The 5,726-nt window shown below is 41.3% G+C and overlaps 1 pseudogene; it reads right to left on the reverse strand.

Annotated features, from left to right (window-relative positions):
• Positions 1-3,898: 3,898 nt before the first annotated feature.
• On the reverse strand, positions 3,899-5,165 carry LOC133663865 (transcriptional activator protein Pur-alpha-like; annotated as a pseudogene).
• Between the last annotated feature and the right edge of the window lie 561 nt (positions 5,166-5,726).

Here is a 5,726-nt window from a genome sequence, read left to right on the forward strand (position 1 = left end):
ATCTGTTTAGCAGAGCTTCTAAAACGTGTAGCTCATCCTCCTTATATTTAGGATCGACATCATGAGTTTATGGATCAAAATTCTTCCCAAAGTAAGCGTTGTTGGCTCTCACAAAGTCTGCATGATTTGCATTGTTGTTTGTGATGAAGGGATATGCGGTTCCTACCTCTACATCACGCAATGACATGTCTGGCTAGCTCATTATCTTTCAAAATGGCTCGGGAATCTCTGTGAGATCAATACTATTTTGATAATATCTGTTTACTCGCAAACTTTGTAAGTCTTTCAGTGTCATAAATAGCTTAAATAAAGAGGCGACTTGTTTTTCTACTTTACTGGTACTTTAAAACAGGCCAAATCAATGTTAAAAAAGGCCCCCAAAAAATGTGAACGCATCATGACACGAAAGTTTCCCTCTGGTCATTTCCTGAAACTTGCCAGCCCTGAATTAATTAACTAATTAATTAACTAGTTGTGCTGGTAGCACAACTAGACACAGGTTAACCACTACACACTTAAATATGAGTAATTGAATGAGCAGTTGCACGTAACTTTGAATTTATGTTAGGTTCTTTGCATTTACAGGCGAACTAGCTTATGAAATACTAGATAGATAGATAGAGATGCAAACACAGAGGTTTATACGGTTACATGTGAGGATGAAGAGACCACAACAAGCTTGCACATGCAAAATAATGGCATATGTAGGACTAGAGAATGAACCAACAGCCCTGACAACAATGACTCAAGTATATGTGTTGCTTATTATTTCCTCCATCATTGATTCCTATTTTCAAGTCATGCTTTTTTGTTTATGCTACACAGGACTGTGTGTCTGACAGGCTGGTCAGCAACACCGGGGCCCCGCAGGGCACAGTCTTCTCCCACTTCCTCTTCACCATCTACACCACCGATTTCCATTATCACTCAGAGTCCTGCCACCTTCAGAAGTTTTCTGATGACTTTGCGATAGTGGGGTGTGTTGAGGATGGTGATGATGAGGAGTACAGGGCACTGGTGGAGGACTTTGTCACATGGTGTGGAAAGAACCACCTCCAGCTTAATGTGAGGAAGACCAAGGAGCTGGTTGTGGACCTGGGAAGGAGGAGGAGTTCTCCGGCGACCCCTGTTTCCATCAGGGGGGTCGATGTGGACATGGTTGAGGATTATAAATACCTCGATGTACACATGGACAACAAGCTGAATGGGTCAAAACACGCTGAGGCAATCTACAAGAAGGGACAGAGCCGCCTCTACTTCCTCAGAAGGCTAGGATCCTTCAACGTCTCCACAAAGATGTTGAAGATGTTCTACGAGTCGGTGGTGGCGGGTGCCTTCTTGTACGCCGTGGCCTGCTGGGGCAGCGGGCTGAGAGCGAGGGACGCAAACGGACTGGACAAGTTGGTAGAGAAGGCCAGTAACGTGGTGGGAGTGGAGCTAGACTCTCTGGCGGTGGTGTCAGAGAGGAGAAGTCTAGCAAAACTCCTAGCCATTATGGACAACACCTCCCACCCACTACACTCGGACCTTGCAGAGAGAATGAGTACGTTCAGTGGAAGGCTCAGACTCCCAAAATGCAACACGGAACGACACAGGAGGTCCTTCATACCGACAGCCATCAGACTGCATAATGCATATGTTCCTTCTTGACTGCACTTAAATGTAGAGTATATGTACAATATATGTATTTTATGTATATATTATATTATATTATTTATTTATTTATATTTATTATTGTCTATTGTGAGCGAACTGTGGTGCTGAATTTCCCCCAGGGATCAATAAAGTACTTTCTATTCTATTCTATTCTATTCTATTCTATTCTCAAAATCATACTTGTCTTTTTTTTAATGATTTTTTAAAGCATGATTTTTTTGTGTTCAACAATAATATAAATAAAATAAAACATCATTATTGCTCTTATTCTTATCAAACAACACTACATATGCAGCTGCCATGATAGCAGAATCATCAGATGGAGCAGCAGACCTGTCAGGAAGATGATGGTGACACAATGGACAACATGACCTGCTTGCAGGAGGAGAATAGAAAGTGAAAGGAAGAGCTGATAAGCAGATCACTGAAACCTGTGGCTTGAAGACTGAAGACAGCATAGGCTGATGGGAAATTGGACATAAAAGAAAGTGTTGTCCTACTAGCTGTCACACTGAAAAGTTCTGCATTTAACAGGTGGTGCAGCCAACTCAATACAAAGGATGTGGAGAAACAAGGCAGCTATCTCACGTCATGATGGACGTCGAGCAAGTTGTTGGGTGTTTCCACTCCAACTACACATTTTGTGTACTTGGTGTGGTCCATTTAAAGGCGAGGACATGACTTCACTAGATACGATTGTGGTGTATCCTGTGCTTTGACTATATTGTGCCAGAGTCCTGTTTTGAAGCCGTTATTACAATGTACACGTCAATCAAATGTCATTAACTTGTAAATGGGTATACAGTACTAAGTTGTTTTCTCTTCATATTTCTAAAGATTGTTTCAGAAGTGAAGTGTTTTTTTTTTCCATATATGAAAATGAAAAATAAAAAACACAAAATGACTTGTAAAGGTGCTATATAATGAAGTGTACAAAAGGTTGTAAAACCTTGCGAGATGAAATGAAGCACTAATTGCACCATCTCTAGAGGACCGGACTGAAATCCTGCAGGGTATGGAATGAGTAATAAGGCACATACAAAGTATCAATCAATCAAAGTTTATTACATCATGAGTGTCTCAAAGGGCTGCACAAGCCACAATGACATCAGATCCCACATCAGGTTAAGAAAAAACTCAACCCAATGGGACACAATGAGAAAACTTAGAGGGGACCGCAAATGTGGTCCCCTACACACACCCCCTAATAGTGTGAGAATCCAGTCCATAGCGGGGCCAAACAACTGTAGACATCGGCAGACAAGTAGAAATCAACAGATACATTTTTATTTCCTGGCCGATACCGAGACCAATTATTAGTAGTCAAAGAGGCACATGTCCGATATTTGGAGCCGATATTCATTAGCATTAAAAGTTAACTAATCATGACTAGTATCGACAGTAATTAGCTTGACAAGGCTTTACGTTTTTGTTTTTTTTAATACTGGTTGTTAGGGCCATGAATGCAGGGCCAGTATTACAGATACCAATACTTCTTATTTGTATCACTATACATATTTGTGATCAAAATTTAATACAACAATATGAAACATCTAACAATATCAATACAACACAATTATTTGTTATTGTTTGGGCAAAATAAAGTCAGCAGTACAAAATAACTACACAAAAGCAAAAAGACAAATCCTTTGACAATAATAAATTAATAATTTTATTTACAATATATTTGAAGAGTGTGCACAGAAACTCAAACCCTACTCAGATGTTTGTGAAAATAAACATACAGAAAAATGATGATCTTGACGCGCTGGTATTAATTTGGTACCGACAATGCTCTGGTATCTTTAATATCTATTAATGATGCCATTTATATAATTTACTGTTGACTCAGTAATGAATGGAACAGAACTTCAGATTCCCACAAATTCCTCATATATATATATATATATTTTAAAGTTAAGGCTACCGTGCAGCCATAGATCAAACTAATTGGTTTAATCAGAGATACAATTAACTTAAATTATGTTTTCTGTCAGAGACAACAGCTGGTTTCTGGTTTGTCTACAGTATATTCCTACTATACGTTTTTATCAAATGCACAATAATGACTGAATTGTGTAAAAAAAAAAAAAAAAAAAAGCTTAATATAACGAAATGCAAAACACTGGACGGCGCCCGTGGCCTGATCTTTGTTCAGAGTCAGACAGCGTTGATGCAGGAAGTAACCACTGAGCTAAACCAGTGTAACAAACACGCCTTCAACTGGTTCTTATAACTACGCAGCTGTATGACGTCAGAGGTCTCAAAAAGTACAGTAAATAAAAGTATATTTATTGCAATAGTTAACATACGCTCTTTAGTAGATGAATATACAAACAAAATAAATATTAATTTGTATTATTTTTACTTCATCGATGCAGAAACACTTTTTGATAGTGTCTGTATTACTGTACATTCCCCAAATGTTTGGCCCTGTTTCCTGTACAAATGGATGTCCTGATCTTGCTGGCTGCAAAACAAGTTTCCATAAGGTAATAAAGTCGCTAAACCGAAGCTAACCTCACCTTACGTGGTATCAAATCATCAACAGCTTTAGTGCAGTATCCTATGGGTGAGGGCGGACCTACGTCACTTTCGCCTACCAATCCCCTAGCAACCGGGAATTCGTTGAAAACAAACCAGCTCACAGCGAACACAGCATTGACAGAAAAAGCATTTAACGAGCGTTGTGGCTTGGAAGTCGGCGCTAAATCCTTCATTTACGCATTTTTACTTATTCGCATATCGTGTGAAAAAACGAAAATGTATTATTTGCGTCAGACTCGTCTCAGTGAACTTTAAAGCTTCTCAGGCTTAGCTTAGCTTGCTAGTTAGCTTAGCTTGCTAGTTAGCTTAGCCTGCGCGCTACTAAGAAAGAGACGCGGAAGTTATCAACAACTTTGTGTGAACACGCCGTACTTGTTGGAGCCCACGTCGAAGAAGAAGCGCTTGTTGTCCACAGTCATCGACGAGCCCTCCGGCAGCTCCGCGGGCTCCTCGTCCACGCCGTAATCGTCAATAAGTTTGGCCAAAGCGTCGCGGAACTCGATAAGTCCCTGCGCCGGGAGCGCGATGGTCTGACCCCAAGCCGGGCCCCCTGTTCACGGTCTGCCGGATCCTCAAGAACCGTCCCCGCTGGTTCTCTTTCAGGTCCTTGTAGTACTTCCGATTCTCCCGCACTAGGAACTCGCTTTTCAGGGCCCGCCGCGGCTCATCCTGCACCATGCCCGGGTTGTTGGGACCCAACTGGTCGTAGTGTTCGATGAAGTCCCCCAAGTAGTCGCGGAACTCGACCGCCACCGACATAGACAGCGTGAGGCGGCTCTTGTTGCCACCGGCCCCGACTTCGGCTGCAAGCCATTTGTCTCGTCTCTGTGGGCTTTTATCACGCTTTGGCAGAACAAAATACAACCTTTGTTTTCCCTGTTTCCAGTTGTGGTTAGCACAACCAAAAACAACACAGTTTTTCGGCATTTTGGAGGCAGGATGACGGGTTTAACCAGCGTAGGTCGACAGGTTAAAGAGTAATGGCAACGGTTTGTTTTCAACGCCAGTCTGGTTGCTATGGCTCGAAGAACCCGTATGTAGCTCAGTTGCCCGGATGTCGGCCCTCACCCGCCCTTGTCTGACAAGTAAAGGTGGACATTGATGTAGTTCATATATCAACCGGTAGGAGTCACTGCTGAATCACCTTTATGTAAAGGCTTTAATGTCTTGTGGCTCACGAGGAATTTGACGTGCTCTCTTTGTGCAATGGAAGAAACAAAGAAATAATCAACAAACATTTGCCATCCAAATATTTGAAAAAAACAAAACTTTCTGAATAAAAAAAAACACTGGACATCGCCCGTGGTTTGATCCCGGAATGGGAGAGAGAAGTTGCGAATTCTGAAAGAATTGATACTAGTCGAAGTAACCACTGAGCTATACCAGCGCAATTTTAGTGATGTGCATATGGACTTTTATAGACAATCCTACTAATGTTTTAAAGTACAGTTTGAAATATGCTATACAATTTTGAAACAACCCTAAATACTTCAGAACAGAGTAGTGTTACTGTGTTTAGTTCA

This window comes from Entelurus aequoreus, linkage group LG13, assembly GCF_033978785.1.
Source record: "Entelurus aequoreus isolate RoL-2023_Sb linkage group LG13, RoL_Eaeq_v1.1, whole genome shotgun sequence".
NCBI classification, from domain to species: domain Eukaryota; kingdom Metazoa; phylum Chordata; class Actinopteri; order Syngnathiformes; family Syngnathidae; genus Entelurus; species Entelurus aequoreus.